This window comes from Lepidochelys kempii, chromosome 1 (genome assembly GCF_965140285.1).
Source record: "Lepidochelys kempii isolate rLepKem1 chromosome 1, rLepKem1.hap1, whole genome shotgun sequence".
Lineage (NCBI taxonomy): Eukaryota > Metazoa > Chordata > Testudines > Cheloniidae > Lepidochelys > Lepidochelys kempii.
Genome location: NC_136380.1, coordinates 209851025 through 209873407, shown reverse-complemented (window position 1 = coordinate 209873407; position 22383 = coordinate 209851025). Strand labels below are relative to the sequence as shown.

Sequence of the window (22383 nt, the reverse complement as noted above, 5' to 3'; positions counted from 1 at the left end):
GTACTGTGGACACAATTCTACGGTATTGGCCTCCGGGAGCTATCCCAGAGTGCTCCATTGTGACCGCTCTGGGACAGCACTCTCAACTCAGATGCACTGGCCAGGTAGACAGGAAAAGAACCGCAAACTTTTGAATCTCATTTCCTGTTTGGCCAGCGTGGCAAGCTGCAGGTGACCATGCAGAGCTCATCAGCAGAGGTGACCATGATGGAGTCCCAGAATCGCAAAAGAGCTCCAGCATGGGCCGAACGGGAGGTACGGGATCTGATCGCTGTATGGGGAGAGGAATCCGTGCTATCAGAACTCCGTTCCAGTTTTCGAAATGCCAAAACCTTTGTCAAAATCTCCCAGGGCATGAAGGACAGAGGCCATAACAGGGACCCGAAGCAGTGCCGCGTGAAACTGAAGGAGCTGAGGCAAGCCTACCAGAAAACCAGAGAGGCGAACGGCCGCTCCGGGTCAGAGCCCCAAACATGCCGCTTCTATGATGAGCTGCATGCCATTTTAGGGGGTTCAGCCACTACTACCCCAGCCGTGTTGTTTGACTCCTTCAATGAAGATGGAGGCAACACGGAAGCAGGTTTTGGGGACGAAGAAGATGATGATGATGATGAGGTTGTAGATAGCTCACAGCAAGCAAGTGGAGAAACCGGTTTTCCCGACATCCAGGAACTGTTTCTCACCCTGGACCTGGAGCCAGTACCCCCCGAACCCACCCAAGGCTGCCTCCTGGACCCAGCAGGCGGAGAAGGGACCTCCGGTGAGTGTGCCTTTTAAAATACTATACATGGTTTAAAAGCAAGCATGTGGAAGGATTACTTTGCCCTGGCATTCGCGGCTCTCCTGGATGTACTCCCAAAGCCTTTGCAAAAGGTTTCTGGGGAGGGCAGCCTTATTGCATCCTTCATGGTAGGACACTTTACCACTCCAGGCCAGTAACACGTACTCGGGAATCATTGTACAACAAAGCATTGCAGTGTATGTTTGCTGGCATTCAAACAACATCCGTTCTTTATCTCTCTGTGTTATCCTCAGGAGAGTGAGATATAATTCATGGTCACCTGGTTGAAATAGAATGCTTTTCTTCAGGGGACACTCAGAGGAGCCCATTCCTGCTGGGCTGTTTGCCTGTGGCTAAACAGAAATGTTCCCCGCTGTTAGCCACAGGAAGGGGGGAGGGTTGAGGGGGTAGCCACACAGTGGGGGGAAGCAAAATGCGACCTTGTAACGAAAGCACATGTGCTATGTATGTAATGTTAACAGCAAGGTTTACCCTGAAAGACTGTAGCCACTGTTTTATAAATTGTGTCTTTTTAAATACCGCTGTCCCTTTTTTTTTCTCCACCAGCTGCATGTGTTTCAATGATCACAGATCTTCTCCTTCCCAGAGGCTAGTGAAGCTTAGAAAGAAAAAAAAACGCACTTGAGATGAAATGTTCTCCGAGCTCATGCTGTCTGCCCACACTGACAGAGCACAGACGAATGCGTGGAGGCAAATAATGTCGGAGTGCAGGAAAGCACAAAATGACCGGGAGGAGAGGTGGCGGGCTGAAGAGAGTAACTGCTAGCAATCCGTATCACCTGCCTGCTCACCATAAGACAGTTCAATAGGACTGACTGCAGGACTAAAGAGAATGACCTGGTCAAGTCACTCCAAATTTAGTCCCTGCGCCCATGTCTGCCCAGGCGCTCCCAGCCGACGTGGCCAGGAGCACCTCGGACACGACGAGGACGGCTACCAGTCGTACTGCACCGTCTGCTGCCAGAAGGCAATGGGTTGCTGCTACTGTGTAGCAATGCCGTACCGCGTCTGCCAGCACCCAGGAGACATAGGGTGACGGTTACCTGAGCGGGCTCCATGCTTGCCGTGGTATGGCGTCTGCACAGGTAACTCAGGAAAAAAGGCGCGAAACGATTGTCTGCCCTTGCTTTCACGGAGGGAGGGAGGGAAGGGGGGCCTGACGATATGTACCCAGAACCACCCGCGACAATGTTTTAGCCGCATCAGGCATTGGGATCTCAACCCAGAATTCCAATGGACAGCGGAGACTGCGGGAACTGTGGGATAGCTATCCACAGCGCAACGCTCCAGAAGTCAACTCTAGCCTCGGTACTGTGGAAGCACTCCGCCGACTTAATGCACTTAGAGCATTTTCTGTGGGGACACACACACTCGAATATATAAAACTGATTTCTAAAAAAAAGACTTCTATAAATTCAACCTTATTCCATAGTGTAGACATACCCTATGATTCTGTGGCCTGGCTGGAGGACATAGTTTCCAGAAGAGGAAGGGAGCACCTGGATGTCCAAAGGGGGTTCTTGAGATGTGAAAACTTGAGGTAGTCATGCCCAAGTACTAAGGGGTGCTCTAACCAGTGGGTTGTCCCTTGATAATCACCTTATGTATTATGAGGAAGGGAGAACAGAAGCTCCCAATCTACCTTTTTTATAACAATGATTATTTAAATACACTTTTATCATGTCCCCTTTTATTTGTGTCCTTTCTAAACTAATCAAACTCAATCTTTTCAATCTCTCTTCATATGAGTTTTTCCATGCCTCAAATTACTTCATTACTCTCATCGCAACCTCTTCTAATTCTGCAATGTCTTTTTTGAGATGAGTGAGAAGAACTGCACATATTTGAGATGAGGTTGCACCATTGAGTTATACAATGGCATCATATTTTCAATACTCTTCATCCAATTACTCACATATTCTAACATCTTCTTTGCTTTTTTGACCGCAGCTACACGTTGAACAGAGGTCTTCATTAAGTTGTCCACAATGACACCTACATCCCTTTTGTGAATTGATTTAGGGTATGTCTACAGAGCAGCTGGAATGGTGCTTCCCAACATGGGTAGACAGACACACTTTAGCTCTGCTTAAGCTAGCATGTTATAAATAGCAATGTGATCACAGCAGCGTGGATGGCAGTTTGGGCTAGCAGCCTGAGTACAAGCCTACCCGACCCCCTGGGTATGTACTTAGGTGCTAGACCAAGCCACCACTAGTGCTGCCATGGTCACACTACTATTTTTAATGTGCTAGGCTGGAGCAAAGCTATGCGTGTAGGTCTACTTGCACTGGGAAGAACTCTCCCTGCTGCTGTGTAGACATACCCTCCTTTAATTTAGACCCATTGAGGTGTATGACTTGTTTACATTTATCTCTCCAATGTTCATTACTTTGCATTTATCAACATTGATCTTTATTTTCCATCATGTTGTCCATTCACCTAGGTTGTTTAGATCCCTCTAAAATTCCTTGTCGCCTCTCTGGTTCTAACTTAAATAATTTTGTGTCATCTGCAAATTTTTTTATTTCATTCAAACCCCTTTACAGATCACTAATAAATATATTAAACAAAATGGACTTTTTTTTTTTCAGAACTTTCTGGTTTCTCCTTTCCCATGATGTTAACCTTTGCTATGATGAAAACTGACCGTTTAATCCTACTCTTTGCTTCTTGTCTCTTAGCCAATTTTAGATGACAATACTTTGCATCCCATGTCAAGACTACTTAGTTTCTTTAATAGCCTCTTGTGAGAGAGCTTGTCAAAGGCCTTTTAAAAGTCTAAATAAACAATGTCAACCACATCTCCTTTACTTGATTGAGATGTTCAAAGCATTCTAGTAGATAAATAAGGCATGATTTTCCTTTGCAGAAACCGTACTGGTTAGACCATATCATAACTCAATATTTCACGTGTTTTGTTGTTCTATTTTTAATTATCATTTCTTGAAATTTACCAGGTACACATTTAAGACTTCATAATCTGTAACTTTCTTTAAATTGTCCATGTTTTCTAGCATCTACTCTTCTGACAGCTAGAGATCTGAGAACACCTCTGTGTATCCTTGAAAGACCTCGATACAATAATTTCATGTACTGTGGGCTGGAACTTCATGTAACTTCTCAAAGGGGGAGATGTGACAGACATTGCAACCCCATGCAGTATCTTTGGGGTCCATTGGTTTAAATGACCAGTTTATGTCTGATTGTATTCTACTCCATGGGGGAGGGTTACCACAGCTCCTCCAGGAACTATAAAGAGTGGGTGGTGATTATAGCAAATCAGCCAGGTTGTAACTCCCCCAGAGAGGTACCACCTTCTGGGGATACTTGCACATACTAGTTCAAACTGGATTCTCCAGGGAGCTACACAAAGGACTCTTGGACAAATAGCCTGACTAGGGGACTTCATTCTAATCCAGCAAACAGACAGGGCCTTCTGTTTTAGAAAAGGAGAGAGGCAATTCTTATGGAAGGGTTGGAAGGACTTGACCTACAAGGGCCCCATAAGACTGGTGGGTGACCTCCAGTAAGTTTTTAGCTGGTCGTGACAGGGTCGGGCCAGATGGCTACAGGAGAGTAACACAAGGCAGATATATTAGCCCCAGGTTAAGTAGGTCCCTTTTCCCTGGGTAAGGTAACAGGGAAAGTTCCAGAACAATCAGGAACATTCTGGAGACAATTAAGACAGACAGGCTGATTAGAACACCTGCAGCCAATCAAGAAGCTGTTAGAATCAATTAAGGCAGGCTAATCAGGGCACCTGGGTTTAAAAAGGAGCTCATTTCAGTTTGTGGTGTGCGTCTGAGGAGCTGGGAGCAAGAGGCACTAGAGGCTGAGAGTGAGAATGGGACTCTTGGAGGACTGAGGAGTACAAGCATTATCAGACACCAGGAGGAAGGCCCTATGTTGAGAATAAAGAAGGTGTTGGGAGGAGGCCATGGGGAAGTAGCCCAGGGAGTTGTAGCTGTCACACAGCTGTTCCAGGAGGCACTCTAGACAGCTGCATTCCACAGGGCCCTGGGCTGGAACCCGGAATAGAGGGCAGGCCCGGGTTCCCCCTAAACCTCCCAACTCCTGGTCAGACACAGGAGGAATCGACCTGGACTGTGGGTTCAGAAAAACAGCCAAGCTGAGGGCTGCCATGAAGCTCCAAGGCGAGCAAATCCTCTAATAAGCGCTAGACCCACCAAGGTAGAGGAGGAACTTTGTCACAATGTGTATAGGAACTTGTACTGTTTTTATATGTTTTCTCTCTAATGCTTTTACCTTAAGAATTAATGTGCTTGCTTAGAAGGAGCTGCATGGTAACTTATAACTGTGGGCAATGCAATGGTCACAGCCTTCAGAAAGACACCTGGGAACTGAGGACCTAAAGTGGGTTCCCTTGGTGGACCACAGAAGGGGAACACAGATGCAATTGCCCTGCAACTATGACAACTTCACCCTTATTACTGGAAAAGAGAAAATCCTGGGTAGGCATGTCTCCTCACCATACTTCTCAGTGAAGACTAAGGCAAATAAATTGTTTTGCTTCTCAGCAATATCCTTAATTGTTCTCTTTAATCCCTGGTGATTCATCAGACCACCAATTCTTTTTCAGGCTTCCTGCTTCTGAAACACTTAAAGAATTGTTTGTTTTTTATACCTCTACCTATTTGCTCCTTGAAATCTATTTTAGCCTTCCTAATTTCCCTCTTACATACCAGTTGCTGTGATTTGTGCTCTGGTTTATTGGCTTCACTAGGATTAAATTTCCAGTGTTGAAAGAATTTCTGTTTGGCATGAGCAGCCTCTTGAACCTTGCCATTCAGCCATGTTCTTGCCTTCCTGTTTCCCTGTTTGTTCAGTGGTATGTATCTTCTGAAACTCTATTATTGCTTCCTTAAGTAGCATCCATGCCACGTGTAAGGATTTTACTACCTTTACTTTTGCCTTTTAGGGTCTTTTTGACTAACATCCTCATCTTATTGAAATCACCCTCTCTAAAACTTAATGTCACTGTGACACTTTTTGCACCATACTTCTCCATAGGCTGTAGAATCTACTTATATTGTGGTCATTATTATTTAGTGGCTTGGCTACTGTTATTTCTTGAATTAACTGCTGGCTGTTACTTAAGAATAAGTCAAGAATAACTTTTTCTCTTGTTTGTACTAGAGCTAGCTGTTTCAAATCTCTGTATCTCGTGGAGGGGCACAAGAGCCTAATAAATCTAAAACTTTTCTAGGAGGAGCTAAATCTCTCAGCATGCTTTTCAGATATAAACCTGGTATGTTTATGCCATAGGCTTTTCTTTTAATAATCTTTTTAATTCCCCCCCCCATTTTAGGATGAATTTGATACTCTTAGAAAGTGTACTACAGGCTAGATTTATGCACAGTGTAGGTTAACAACACCAGGCAAGCTGCTCCAACACAGAGCTTTGCCAGTCACCTCGATCCTGAACAGGATCATCTGTTATTCTAATCCTGGGCCCATCTACAGCTCTGCTAGTGCATCTTAATCCTGCTTGGCAGCATCCCATTCCAGCTATGTATTATCCCCCTTTCTTCTTAGATCAGTCGTGACCTCAAGCACCCACTGATATTCCTGTTTTAGGCCTCTCTTGTAAAATTATCACCTGTCCTGTTTCTGCTGCGATCTCTCCTGATTTTGTTGGGTTGATTCTGCATCCTAAAACCCTGATAATGAAAGGTTATGGATGTTTCCCCCTAACACTTTTCAGCATAATTTTAGAGATTCTGATCTCTGGTCCACAAATGCACAAAATCAGAATTGGAATATTTACCCATATGAGTGGAAAACAGCCTCAAAGTTTGGTTCTGCTGGAATATGGCCCTTTTCCCCAAAAAAAATCAGGTCTAGATCCACAGATTTAGATGTCCAACTGCCATTTTAGGCATCTAAATCCAAAATTCAATCCTCAAATCCGGGTGACTGGGCAACAAAATGAAAGATGAAACTGAATGTTGATAAATGCAAAGTAATGCACATTGGAAAACATAATCCCATCGACACATATGTGAAAAAAGCTAATGTCGTCTTGGGATGCATCAGGAGAGGTATTTCCAGTAGGGATAAGGAGGTTTTAGTACCGTTATATAAGGCACTGGTGAGACCTCACCTGGAATACTGTGTGCAGTTCTGGTCTCCCATGTTTAAGAAGGATGAATTCAAACTGGAACAGGTACAGAGAAGGGCTACTAGGATGATCCGAGGAATGGAAAACTTGTCTTATGAAAGGAGACTTAGGGAGCTTGGCTTGTTTAGCCTAACTAAAAGAAGGTTGAGGGGAGATATGATTGCTCTCTATAAATATATCAGAGGGATAAATACCAGAGAGGGAGAGGAATTATTTAAACTCAGTACCAATGTGGACACAAGAACAAATGGATATAAACTGGCCACTAGGAAATTTAGATTAGAAATTAGACGAAGGTTTCTAACCATCAGAGGAGTGAAGTTTTGGAATAGCCTTCCGAGGGAAGTAGTGGGGGCAAAAGATCTATCTTGCTTTAAGATTAAACTCGATAATTTTATGGAGGAGATGGTATGATGGGATAACATGGTTTTGGTAATGAAATATTCATGGTAAATAGGCCCAATGGCCTGTGATGGGTTTTTAGATGGGGTAAGATCCAAGTTACCTGGGAAAGAATTTTCTGTAGTATCTGGCTGATGAATCTTGCCCATATGCTCAGGGTTTAGCTGATCGCCATATTTGGGGTCGGGAAGGAATTTTCCTCCAGGGCAGATTGGAAGGCCCTGGAGGTTTTTCGCCTTCCTCTGTAGCATGGGGCACGGGTCACTTGCTGGAGGATTCTCTGCTCCTTGAGGTCTTCAAACTACAATTTGAGGACTTCAATAGCACAGATATAGGTGTGAGGTCTTTTTTAGGAGTGGTGGGTGAAATTCTGTGGCCTGCATTGTGCAGGAGGTCAGACTAGATGATCATAATGGTCCCTTCTGGCCTAAATATCTATGAATCTATGAATCTATAATAGGATCTAAATTAGCTGTTACCACTCAAGAAAGAGATCTTGGAGTCATTGCGGATAGTTCTCTGAAAACATCCACTCAATGTGCAGCATCAGTCAAAAAAGCTAACAGAATGTTGGGAATCATTAGGAAATGGATAGATAATAAGACAGAAAATATAATATTGCCTCTATATAAATCCCTGGTTTGCCCACATCTTGAATACTGTGTGCCTAACCCTGTAGGTACTCAAATTCCCGATACTTAAATTTCTGCTAGTGGGCAATCACAAAGCTACCTAAATCATAGAAATTTAGGGCTAGAAGGGATGTCAAGAAGTCATTGTGTCCCATGCCGAGTTGAGGCAGGACCAGGTAAACTTAGAATATGCCTGACACATATTTGTCCAATGTGTTCTTAAAAACCTCCAATGATGGGGATTCCATTATCTCCTTTGGAAGCCTATTCCAGAGTTTAACTACTGTTACAGTGAGAAAGTTCTTCCTAATATCTAATCTAAACATCCCTTGCTGCAGATTAAGCCCATTACTTCTTGTCCTACCTTCAGTGGACATGGGGAACAATTAAACACAGACCTCTTTATAACAGCTCTTAACATATTGGAAGACTGTTATCAGGTCCCTACTCAGTCTTCTTTTCTCAAGACTAAACATACTCAGTTTTTTTAACCTTTCCTCATAGATCAGGTGTTCTAAACTTTTCATAATTTTTGCTGCTCTCCTTTGGACTCTCTCCAATTTGTCCACATCTTTCCTAAAGCGTGGCATCCAGAATTGGACACAGTACTTCAGATGAGGCCTCACCAGTGCCAAGTACAGTAAGATAATTACCTCCTCTGGCTTACATAAAATATTCCTGTTAATATGCCCCAGAATTATATTAGCCCTTTTTTCAATTGCATCACACTGTATATAAGCCAATAATTTGGGATCCACTTTTACCCCCAGATACTTTTCAGCACGGCTACCATCTAGCCAGTTATTCCCCCGTTTTTGTTGTTGTTGTTGTTGTTGTGCACCTGATTTTTCCTTCCTAAGTGAAGCACTTTGCACTTGTCTTTACTGAATTTCACCTTGTTGAACTCTGACTAATTCTCCAATTTGTCCAGGTCATCTTGAATTGTAATCCGGACCTCCAAAGTGCTTGCAACCCCTCCCTGCTTGGTGTCATCTGCAAATTTTAAAAGCATGCTCTCCACTCCACCATCAGGGTGGATAAAAATCAATGGGGTTTTTTTTAAATCAAAAACATCAGATTCTTTTAATTAAAACTGAAGATAGTTTTAATTAAGATACATTATAGCTCAAAGATATCTCATCATGGAATTGGGATTATAAATTATAATTCTATAGTATGAGACAATATATTCATGCAATATTTAAGGAAAGTTTTGTAAATGAGTTCCAATAGTTGATGGATTAGGGACCCAATCTTATGGGGTTCCAGGGGCTTCTGTATAGATTATTTAGGTTAATCTTTCTATCTACCCAATGGGACTCAGTGCTCAGTCTAGAAGATACCATCAGAGATGCTTAGTTTTGCAGTTCTCAAACTGGTTTTGTGTCTCCAGAGATAACATGCTTGTTAACAGCAAAAATGTTATAAATAAATAAATAAATAAAATATAGAGGTGAGAAATAACAGACCTCAACCCTATTGTCCCTCTGCAAATTTGTGGACACAGAGTCAATCCCTTACCTCTCTCTAAAAGGGCAAAGTTTCAAAAAGTTCAATGAATGGAAGATTGCTGGGGGCGGAATAGATCTGGACAAGGAGAAGAAGTCTGGAGAAAAATGTGAGAAGGGAGGGACACGCAGTAGAAAGAAAAGTGAAACTGTTTGAGCAGCATATTCCAGAATTCTTGAGGTCTTTCTGAGTGTAGCCTTGATTTGAGATCTACCATACCATTCTCTGACTAGAAGGGAAAACATATAATGGTAGCAGGCTGTAAAAGAGACCCAGTTTGGGAATAAGAACCATTCAAGAAATATATGTTTGCTGATGATGTTTTAAAGAAAGTCACACCAGTGAACTGGTGGAAGTCACTTAAGCACTTCAGTTCAGATACTGTTGAAGTGATAATCTCACTTTTAACAGCAGTAGCTTTTTCTGCCAGTGTAGAAAGAATATTTTCTTCCTTTGGTCTAATTCATTCCAAACTGAGAAATCGTTTGGATCATGAAAAAGAAGGAAAGCTTGTTTTTCTTTTCCAGATTATGAACAAACAGGAAAATGAAGGTGAAGACAACTGAGTTAGCTGTAGAAGCCAATATTATAAGTTTCTCATGTTGATATGGCTGACATAGTCGCTTGAATTTTTGAATTTTTTAAAAAAATATTTCATTTAACTATTGTAGTTAAATTTAACAAAAACCTGATTTAAAAAAAACTTGAATGTTTAACTAAATTCAAAAATTCATATGCTTGTTTTATTAAAATATTATATGTTTGCTGTTGAAGAAAAAAATCCAAAATATATAACATTGTTTTACTTAAATAAAACAATTTAAATGTCTGTCTGGTGATGTTCTCCTCCAAATACAGCATGGCAAGAAAATCCTCCAAATATTAATGATTAACCTTTTGAATTGGAGATAGTTCACCTCCCAGTGATTTCATAAATATCTGCTTCAATTACCTTTGGTAAATGAAATAACCAAACAATCATTCATTTTCTGATATAGCCATAAAACTAATCTGAAAAGTTTTCAAAGTACATCACTTTAAAAATGTATAGTGTGTACCTTCTAAAAATGAAACCTACATCTATCTCTGAGTTGTGAAGAATATGTATTAAGGTTATAACAACCAACAAGAATACACTTTTATGTAGAAATCCATGATTAAATCGAGTCTTCCTGACTAGTTTAAATCATGATTTAAATCAATTTGATTTAAATCAAATCCACCCTGTCCACCATCCATGTCATTAATGAAAATACTGAATATTACCAAACCCAGGACTGACTGTAGCAGCACCCCACTATATACACCCTCCCAGATTGACAGAGAACAGTTGATAACTACTCTTTGTGTATGGTCTTTCAACCAGTTGTGGAACCACCTTATAGTAATTTCATCTAGATGGCATTTCCCTAGTTTGCTTACGAAAATGTCACGTTGGACGGCGTCAAAAAGCCTTCCTGAAATCAAGACATATCATGTCTACAGCTTCCCCCACCACCTCCCATCCGCTAGCCGATAACTCTATCAAAAAGGAAAATCAGGTTGGTTTGGCATAATTTATTCTTGACAAATTCATGTTGGCTATTCCTTATAACCCTATTATTTTCTAGGTGCTTACAAACTGATTGTTTAATAGTCTGTTCCAGTATCTTTCCAGGTATTGAAGTTAGGCTGACTGGTCTATAATTCCATGGGTCCTCTTTTTGTTCCCCTTTTTAAAGCTAGGTACTATGTTTGTCCTTCTCCAGTGCTAATCTGTCCTCCAGGGTAATTGCTAACAATTCTGAGATTGCTTCACTTGTTCCTTAAGTACCGCAGGGTGAATTTCATCAGGCCTTGTCTAAAACCCAGTGCCTTTAGTCCATGCAGGATCTTCAAGCTAGGCATTCCTCTGCCTATCTTGCCAGTGAGGTCCAATCTAATAGGGATTCTCAGAGGCTGACTAGTGTATAACTGTCTCCCCATCCCCAACTGCTCCCTTTTTAGAGCCGTCACTAGGGATATGGGAGACCCAGGTTTAAATCCCCACTTGACCTGCTGTAGACTAGGGACTGAACACGGGTCTCTAATTTCTTAAGTGAGTGCCCTAACCACAAGCTATAGAGTCATTCTCACTTGCCATCCCAAAGAATATTTCAGTGTTTTATTCACAATGGAACATCTTCGGCAGAAACTCCAGAATACCCCCACAGACCAGTGGTTAGGGCACTCATCTTATTTATTTATTTATTTTGAGAGAACGAGCTGACCTGACTTAGGCACCTACCTCCAGGAGAGGGCTCACAGCTGCAAATCCTGAGTGGAAGGAGGTGCCCCTATTTTGAGGGGTGATGCTTAGGCCACTCCCCTCCACAGCATTTCCTTATAGCTCGTTTAGATGGCTCTCTGCTCATGTTCCTTCCTGGCTTCTGAAGAATACCTTTCTTATGCCCCATGCATTGTATAGGGAGCCTGGGCACTTAACGCAGGGCTGTGGATTCCACGGGGTGGCAGGAGGCCTAAACATTAGTCATTACAATATCTAATGTTTAAATCCCCTTTGTGGACTGAGCCCCTAGTGTTCAAGTCTGTACTCACTGATGCCAATGATAAAACTCCGATGGCTTCAAGGGTGTAGGATCAGGCCTCAAGACAGATGGATATGTCTTATGTACCAAAATGGTTACTCTCGGTTAAAGTTGCATGCATGGGAAGAGATAGGCAAAGTACTTACTGCAACAAGCCTTTTCCATCTTTAATTTCTGTAAATCTGTAATACTAAAGGGAGTCTCAGGGAAAGGATTACAGTTCTAAATTAGCAAACCCACTGCCACCTCTATTAGTGAAAATTTTGTTCTCTTAATTAACAGGCATACATCTCATAATCCCTTCCCATAACAGTATGTGAACTCTTGTTCACTTAAAATATTTCATTTAGGAGGAAATGTGTATCATTAGGAGGTGCAAGTGTCACTACTGCATTATTCTTAACTAAGAATTACGATTTTTCCTTCCTTGTCCATATTTACAACTTTTTGTTTGTGAATAAATAGACATTACTGTATTGTGTCTTGATAAAATGGTGATAAGCACTTACAAATACCTTAGATTGTCTTAAATAAATTCTGACTTCCAGCCCACCTTGTATGGCTACAGTGAATGCTGCAATTGTTAAAATTGTTAAAAAAAAATTCATACATGGATTTCTAAAATCCCTCAGTGCTCAGTAAAATCTGGGTTGTAATAACAGAGTTCTTGTTTCTGTGTTAGAAATGTGTCTCATTTGTATGTTTTATGTCATTGGCCCTCATATTTCTTAATAAAGTTTAGATATTGCTTTTCTTCTAGGTAATGTGTGTATTTAAAAAACTTGTTCAACTGTTTCTTAAACAGCTGATTATGCAATTTATAACTACTTGTTAATAATTTGAAAAGTTATTAGTATATTTCTAGTCAAGTAAATGTAAATTAAAAAATGTGTTTCTAGTTGCTGAATATTCTAAATAACTGTATTATATAGCAGTAGTATATTCATTGTGAGATATATTAACAAAGCACTAGTTGTAGTGTTGTGGTTATTGAGTTAATTTTAAGCTCTGTACATGCTGGCCCATTTTCACCATTACTCTATGTTGCTATTAAAGCTGGGTGAACAACTCACAATGAACAACTTACTCAGATAATTTAGCCACTTTTTGGTCTGTGAATTATCTATGAACAGACTTTGATTTTTGTCAATTTGTTTCAGGAATGTTTGTGAACAAATTTTAAGTTTATGGTTCACTCACGACTACAAATTCATTTTTGGAGAAAGTTGAATTCCACGTTTAATTGTGGTCTATGGGCTAGGGCATATATTTAGAACTCATACTGCTCTTGATCCACAGGAGCTCGCCCACAGATGTCAGTAGGAAGTTTATACGGAGGTCCAGGCTAGAATCTGGCCTCTACGTAATAAACGAAAACTTTTAGTTATTTGTTTAATCACATTCAGCATCACTCACTGGAAAATAGTCTCATCTTCAGAATCATTGCTCGTTCTGCCTTCTATATTCCTTCAGTAGCCTTGTTTCTTTTCACCAGCCTGCTTTTTTGTTTCTGTATGGATAACTGAAAGATTCAAAATAAAATTGTAAATGGGGAACCAACATCAAACACATTTGTTTCTAGTAGAGTCCTGCAGGGATTTCTTCTTGGCCCTAAGCTATTTAAGATGTTTATCAATGACCTGGAAGAAAACAAAATCATCACTGATAAAGTTTGCAGATAACCCAAATTGGGGGAGTGGTAAATAATGAAAAAGACAGGCCACTGATTCAAAGCAATCTGGATCACTTGGTAAACTAGGAGCAAACAAACAGTATGAGCTTTAATACAGCTAAATGTAAATGTATACACCAGGAACAAAGAATGTAGGCCATACTTACAGGATGGGGGACTTAAACCTGGGAAACAGTGACTCTAAAAAAGATGCGGTGAATACATGAGCTCCCTGTTAGCTGTGGCCAAAAGAGCTAATGTGATCCTGGGATGCATAAACAGGAAATTCTTGAGAAGGAGTATAGAGGTTATTTTACCTCTATATTTGGCAGTAGAGCAACTGCTGCTGGAATACTGTGTCAAGTTCTGGTGTCCCCAATTCAAGACAGATGTTTATAAATTGGAGAGATTTCAGAGAAGAGCCATGAGAATGACTAAAGGATTAGAAAACATGCCTTACAGTGACAGACTCAAGGAGCTCGATATACTTAGCTTAACAAGGAGAAGGTTAATGGCTGACTTGATTATAGTCTCTAGGTACTAAATGGGGAACAAATATTTAATAATGCGGTCTTCAATCTTACAGAGAAAGGTATAACATGATCCAAGACAAATTCATACTGGAAATAAGGTATAAATGTTAACAGTGAGGGTAATTAACCACTGGAACAACTTACCAAGAGTCATGGTGGATTCTCCATCACTGACAATTTTTAAATCAAGATCAGATTTTTTTTAAAATATGTTCTGGGAATTACTTGGGGGAAGTTCTATGGTCTGTGTTATAGAAGGTCAGACTGGATGATCACAGTGGTCCCTTCTGGCCATGAAATCTATGGCTCTATCAATCCATGTAGTCCAGTATCCTGTCTCCCACAACGATCAGAACCAGATATTGCAGAAGAAGGTGCAAGAAACTCTACAGTAGACAGATGTGGGATAATTTGTCTCCTTTAAGTCTTCATGCTAGCCACTAATAGTTAAAATTGGGTAAAACCCTGAATCGTTAAGTTTTATCTGCCTTCTAAAACCCTTTTTAAAGAATTATTAACTATAACAACTCTGGATATTCTTGTTATCCATATAAATGTCCAGTTCCTCTATAAATCTTGCTAATCAACAGCATCTTGTGGCAATGTGTTCCACAGTCTTGTATGACAAACTATTTCTATCAATTCTGAATTTGCTGCCTTTCAATTTTATTAAGCATCCCCTTGTTCGTGTGTTACAATACAGAGAACAGACACTCTCAATCCACCTTGTTTAGCATTCATTATACTTACTCTTATTATACTTTTATCATGGCTCCTCCTCTTATTCATCTCTTCTCTAAAGTGAACAACCCCAATCTTTTCAATCTCTCTTCACATGAGAGGTTTTCCATGCCTCTCACCATTTCCATCACCCCTGTCTGAATCACTTCTAAGTCTGCAGTATTTTGTTTTGTGAGGGAGTGACTTGTGCTGAACATGGTCTCTCAAATGAGTGTGAACCATAGATTTATTTAGTGGTGTTATCATACTTTTCATATTATTCTCCATCCCATTCCTTATGCATGATAACATCTTGTTTGCTTTTTGATCACAGGTGAACATTAGGCAGATGTCTTTTTTGATGGGACCATGGTGGTGCCCAGATATTCTTCTTCAGTTGAAACTGTTAATTTAGAAACCTGTTAAGCTATATGAGTCGTTTATATTTTTCCTTTCATGTGCAATGCTTTGTACTTATCAACACTGAACTTCAGTTGCCATTGTGTTGCTCACCATTCACCTAGCTTGGTCTGGCCCTCTGAAGTTACTCACATTCTTGTACGGACAAGAGTAGCTTAAATAGTTTTGAATCATTTGCAAATGTTATCACCTTACTACTCACCTTCATTTCCAGATCATTAATAAATGTTTTAAACAACACTGGATGTAGTATGAAACCTTGAGCACTGCCTACTTCATTCAGTTTACAGTTGGCTCCCTCTTCACATGGATTCCCATTCTGTGCAGTGCATTTTAATAGGCCTCAGTGGTATAAACAGTGTTTAAAAAGTCAATAGTGGGACCAGAGAAGCACCTTTCAGATCCATTATTTATTTGTATGACAATAGCACCTAGAACTTATGGAAATCAGGGCTCCACTGAGCTAGCTGCTTATATAAACACATAGTAAGAGACAGTCCATGCTCCAGAGAACTTACAATCGAAATAGATAAGACAGACAAAGGGTAGAGGAAGTTTTCAGAGGCAGTGGGTCTATTTGCTGCTCCCTCTTGAAGACTGCAGAACGGGGGAGTGGTCAGTTAACTGGCCATAAGGGTCACAGCAGTCCGTTGACGGCCCCTGAAGATGCCAGAGAAGAGGAACTGGAGATGTCAGGACCTGTCCCCAAATTTGACTCTACAGTAGACATGAGGCTAGGTGATTATAATCATGAGGAATTCCAGAGTGATATCTTTTTAAAAGTTCAAATTTTGAGCTTCCCAGCCTGGACAGCATCTTTTAACTTGGCAATTCCAAGACACTTTCTGTGGCTATGTATACAGTACAGCTTAAGTCAATATAAGTGATGTCACTCAGGGACATGAATAAGCCACCCCTCCGAGCAACGTAAAGTTACAACAACCTAAGTGCTGGTGTGGACTGTGCTATGTCGGCTTCTCCCGCTGACACAGCTACCGCTCCCCTCGGCTTAGAGCATCTGCGCTCACAGCATGACAGCAGCAACGCTGCATCGATACAGCTGCGCCACTGTAAGCGCTGTAGTGGAACCAAAGCCTTAGGCAATAACAGGTCAGACTTTCAAATGTGCAAATGTGAGCACCTCAGTGTGGAGTGGATTGGGAGCTGCTTCTGACCAAGTCAAAGATGCACGTTTGAAAGAGCATTTGAAAAACTGTCCCCACAGCCAATAGTAATAATAGTACTTTGTATATAGAGCCTTTCGCCTGGGGATTTCACTAGGGCCTTACAAACCTCAATTAATCCTCAAGACAGAACGCCAGGGAGTAGATATTGGCATCCCCATTTTACAGCGGGGCAAACTGAGGAGAAGTGGCTTCCTAAGGTCAGAATCCCAGTCTGCTGCCTTAACTTCTAGATCACGTGTATTATAGCCACATGGGAACGGATTACAACAATCCAGTGTATTTTGCATGCTAACAAGTTCAGCAGGCAAGGTTTCCTTGACTCTGCAGAAATGTGGCATTCACACTTGAAATAGCTCCGGATGTGACAGGTACAAAAAAGTAACACTAAAGCTACCAGTTCTGTCAGCGCTCCACTGTATTAATGGACAGTTGGGTGGACAACGATCTTACAATGCTCAGCAGCAATTAGCGCAGGTAAAGCATTCCTCACTCCTGCGGTTAATAAGTGACTGAGAGGCATATCAACTTATGCAGTAGGAGCTGTTTGCAACCAGCAGTACACATGCAGATAAAGCGGGAGTTTACTGATGGCCAGTCTAGGCTTTGTCATTTTCCCAAGCAACACAAAGTCTCACTGACAGGTTTGATGTTGATTTAATAAAACAATCATAAAAATATTAATTATTTTTAAAAGCACTGAGGTTTGAAAACTGTGCAAAACGCACCAGATTGATAGACATGGAGTCTGAAGTTCTCCCCTTATAGTACGTCTGCTCAGCACAAAATGACCCATGGCAATGAGTCTCAGAGCCTGGGTCAACTGACTCAGGCTTGCAGGGCTCATGCTAAGGGGCTAAAAATAGCAGTGTAGACATCCAGGCTTGGGCAGAAGCTCACACTCTGAAGCCCGGTGAAGGTGAAGAGTCTCAGAGCCCAGGCTCCAGCCCAAGCCCAAATGCCTTTTCTGCTATTTTTAGACCCACACAGCCAGCAAGCCCCATGAGCCCAGGTCAGTTGATCCAGCCTTAGACCTTTGCTGCAAGGAGTGGCGGGGGGTTGGGGGGGTGTTGCTGTGTAGACACACCCATATTTACAGCACAACGTAAAGTACAGCTTAGGCAACAGCTTCACAGACTGCCCCAACAACATGCCTCTGCCCTTTCTAGAAGGGAAAGTGAAGTCAGGCTCAACCCTAACCCTGCTTCAGTCTACACACAAATCATGCTAACCCAGAGTTCCAGGACCCCCTGGGGTGGAGGGTCCGAGCCTGAGTCAAGCCCAGGGTTCAAGACCTATTGTTTTGTAGTGTAGACACAGCCCCACTGGACTCGTGCTCTGGGAGTCTGCAAAAAGTATTCCACAATCCCACGGGCCAACTTTCTTTGTCCTTTAGAGAGTCAAGTTTGGTGGACAGTCACGTTTTTCCACATTGCATCAGGAACAAATGGCTAGAGCGGCCACATTTTGAAAGGGCACTAGGAAGTCTGGGATATGGGTGGTTAGACTCGGGCTTGCATAATGCAGTGTAAACGCAGATGCCCCAGGTTGGGACCTAGGGATCAACAATTCCTAACCTAGGTTACAAATGAGTGTAGATGCCCAAGCCCTAGTTTAACAAACCCAGGGTGTGCTAACTCAAGTTTTACTACTAACCCTGGGCTTACATTGCAGTGTAGACATTCCATCTTCATAGTCCATTCAGTCCTTGGCCTCCATGTGGAGACTGCTGAGATGACAGTGTGGTGGCAGTTTTTATGATGAGGCCACCTATCCACTTGGAAGTGAGCTGAAACAAAGTCACTTCATAGAGGCCACCAAACACAAGTCACTACATACCTGAGACGGACTGAGAGAGATGACATAGAGGTGAACAGCTAGTTCTGTAGCTCATTACTAATCCTCTTTGTCACCCATCAATTTGCTTTAAACGGATCTGTTTTTCACTAATCTACACTGCACAACCACTGCAACAGCTTTTAGTTTATTCCATTAAACATCAGTTACTAAAACATTTCTTTAAGCTGCACAACTACCCAGTCACTTTACTATCTAGTCATTTAGCCCAATTACAAATAATTTTAATAATCACATTACTCACATTTTACCACTTCAATAAATCTAATCAAAACACATGTGAACCCAGTCCTGGTCCCACTGAAGTCAATGACAGAACTCCCATTGAATTCAATAGGAGCAGAACTGGATTCTACGTCCTTAAGGCATAAACTTGCATTTCTTATTTAGACTAAGGGCTCAATTCTGTATCTGAACAGAGGTTGGGTGCAGTGGAAGGAGCAGTGGGATAGGCAGGTGATTGCTGCGAGATGATTCTTCGTGGCCGAGCCCTGGCATAAATTAAAAATACTGGGTAGCAGCTTTATGTTGTTGGCAGTAGGTACCTCAGGGAGGCAGGGACTCAGCCACAACAAACCATCTCCCAGCCACACTCCCTATTTCCTCAGACTTGCCCCTCCTACTCTTCTGGCAGGTGATAGGGCTGGTGTAAGAGGAAACAGAGTCTCTACATTGGCAGAGATTGCCTCTATACAGGGGAAATTCTCCAAGATGAATCTCCAGCAGGATTAAGCTCACTTTGTGCAATATGAGTGAAGTAGGCAGTGCAAAATTGATTTAGCAGACCAGAGAGTCTGACTCAAGGAAATTAAGGAGTGTTTAACCTGTGAGCATGTAATTGGAGGATCCACCTCAAGAAATACTCTCTACAATAGAAAAAGTAAAATAGAAAAATATTTTATAAAATCAAAGTAAAAATGTCAAGATTATTTTACAATAACATTCTATGAAAATTGAGCTCAAAATGAAAACATCAAAGCAAGATATGTTAGTTCACAAAATGTTTCCTTATACTTAGGATGAAATCTCTTCTAATGGTATCATAATCTACCAGGCAGATTCTTTTGGTACATTTTCTGAGACACCATTTTTATTATTCATTTTCCATGAAGCATATTTGAGACAATTTTTTGCAGCCTGTGTGATTTCTATGTGACTAAATAGTTTTATTTTTAGGTAATTGTCTTAGCTCCACTAATTTCTCCATAAACCTCCACTTTGAGAAAACGTTTATGAATAGTACTGCTTGCCAATGAATTTTCTTTCACTTGGACACCTATATTTACAAAATAGTTTAGGGCCAAATTCACAGGTTTTAAAATCAGTCCTTAATGGAAGTTTTGCCTGAGTAAGGACTACAGTATTGGGCAATAGTTCGCCATTTAATTCCTATTATTTCAATGGCACATTAATCATTTGCCTTATTACCATTACCCCTTTCAAAATGCTCTAAAACGCCCATTTTCCGAAGTATCCAAGGACGACTCTAGAGAGGCACCAGAAAAGCCCAGCAGCGGAATTTTATGCTACAACAACATGTTCCTTCTAGCCATGCATCGTAGGCTGGCACTTAACCCCGGTACATATAACCAGAGGCATGAACATCGTTTAGACCTGGAATCGGCTTTGTGCAAAACCGTACGCTTCACACTGTGCTTCCCACTTTTTGTCCCCATTGGTGAAAACCTTCCAAATCCACCAAAACGTATCAGCCGCCAGCTCCTTTGCTCCGCAAGAAAAGCAGGTGAATTAAGTCCTGGGCTGATGCGAGCACCACAGAACCTGCACTAAAAACCAGTGCCCCTGGCCCAGGGGAGCTCGGAGCCGAATTGGGGGGAAGCGGTGCCCTGCACCGGCAGCAGCTCTGGACTTAGCGGGGGTGTTTGCTCGCGCCTCACTTCCAAGCACGCTCTCCCGCAGCCACTGGCGCACCACGCCGCCCGGTGCCCGTCCGCCCGCCCTCGCTCCTCAGCCTTTGCCGGGCTGCTCAGCGAACTCACCTCCCTCCCCGCGGGCGAAGGCAGCTCGCGGGAAGGGGCGCCAAGGCCATGTCCAGTCAGCGGCCCCGATCCCGCGCTGACCTTGCGAGGAGCAGGGCGGGCTGCCCCAGGCTGCCGTCCACCCCGCGGGGGGAGCGCGGCCCCTGGCGGTCCGGCCGGCCTGCCTGCCTGCCTGCCGGGAGAGCCGAGCCGGACCAGCTGGGAGCCCCGAGCGGCCGCGGAAGCGGCGCGTCCCCCCTCTGGGGCACCCGCTGCTTGCAGTCGGGCGGCAGCAGCGCCCCCGGGCTCCCGGCCCCGCCCTAGCCCCGCTCACCTCCTGCCCCGCGCCTGCCTTGGGGTCGGCTCGCTGCCTCGGCGGCGCCCAGCTCGGTGCCCGGCCGGAGGGGAGGCAGCAGCTTGCGCGCTGCGGCTGCGGAGATGCTCCAGCTGCTCGGTCTGCCCCCCGCTCCTACCCCTCCTCCGGCGCCGGCCAGGGCGGCAGCAGCGGCAGCATCTCCCGCAGGTCCCCCCAGCGGCAGCAGCGGCACTTGCAGCCTCGCGGGAGCCAGCGGGGAGGGAGGAGGGAGAAGCCCCTGGTCAGCTCCCACTCCCCGCTCTCTGCTCCCTTCCCCGAGCACGCGGGCACTCACCCAGGCACATGCTCCACATGGACACGCGCCTGAAGATAGGTGGACTTACACCCCCCCCCACACACACACACACACACCTGCACGCACAGAGGCACCTGCTCCACACACGTACTGTGTTGTGTGTACATCCCAGTGTACAAATAAATCACTCTCCCCAGCTCCTCACACGCACAAGTTCAGACAGGCAAATACACCTACTACGCAGGTGCACATACACAAATCTTAGCTGCCACAGCACACCCATGCAACCATCCTATAGCAGGAATATACTGGACTCACACTCCACATGCAATATACTGATATACCGGCTCTGCACGTGTTACCAGCATCGGCGCCTGGGGGGTGGGGGGGGAGGGGAGGAGGGGCAAGGACCACTGACCCCGATACCCACTCGTGAGAACATGAACTCAGGAGCAGTGCAACGAGGGCGTCCCCCTCCCTAGGCCCCTGACTGGAGCCAGGTGGCATAACAGCGGAGCCCCTTCCCTTACTCTCCCTCCCCCTTTCGGGCCACATTTGCAGCCCTTCTGGCGCTGCTAGGGTTCCCATTCACCACAATATCTGAGAATCTCTGGAACAAGGAATTTATCCACAGCAGACTCCTATGTGGTAGAGAAGTGTTATTTTCATTTTACATGAACTGAGGCAGAGTGGAATTGATTCACATCACCTCAATCCTAGTTCAGTGCTGTGAACACAAGACCCTGACTGGGGCTCCTAAACAGAAGTAAATAATAATAATAATGATTACTTATTATTAATTATTATTATTTATTATTTATTTATTAAATGAAAGTGTTAGAACCATTATACAAGACACTGGTGAGACCTCATCTGTTATACTGTGTGCAGTCCTGGTCTCCCATGTTTAAGAAATATGAATTCAGACTGTAACAGGTGCAAAGAAGGGCTAATAGGATGTTCTGAGGAGAGGAGACTCAAAGAGCTTGGCTAGTTTAGCCTAACCAAAGAAGGCTGAGGGGAGATATGATTGCTCTCTATAAATACATCAGAGGGATAAATACCAGGGAGGGAGAGGAGTTATTTAAGTTAAGTGCCAATGTGGCCACAAGAACAAATGGAAATAAACTGGTCATCACCAAGTTTAGGCTTGAAATTAGACAAAGGTTTCTAACCATTGGAGGAGTGAAGTTCTGGAACAGCGTTCCAAGGGGAGCAGTGGGGGCAAAAAACCTAACTGGCTTCAAGACTGAGCTGATAAATTTATGGAGGAGATGGTATGATTGGACTGCCTATGATGGCATGTGGCCCACCGATGACTGCCACTAGCAAAAATCCCCAATGGCTGGA

The 22383-nt window shown here is 43.0% G+C and overlaps 1 protein-coding gene across 1 annotated transcript in view; it reads right to left on the bottom strand.

Moving 5' to 3' along the window:
• Window positions 1–20924, bottom strand: part of CASR (calcium sensing receptor) — a 175211-nt gene extending 154287 nt beyond the window's left edge. Inside the window, exon 1 of the mRNA XM_073310598.2 lies at window positions 20757–20924. The gene's annotated coding sequence lies outside the window, so the exon portion shown is untranslated. The remainder of the gene's footprint in view (window positions 1–20756) is intronic.
• Window positions 20925–22383: the final 1459 nt, after the last annotated feature.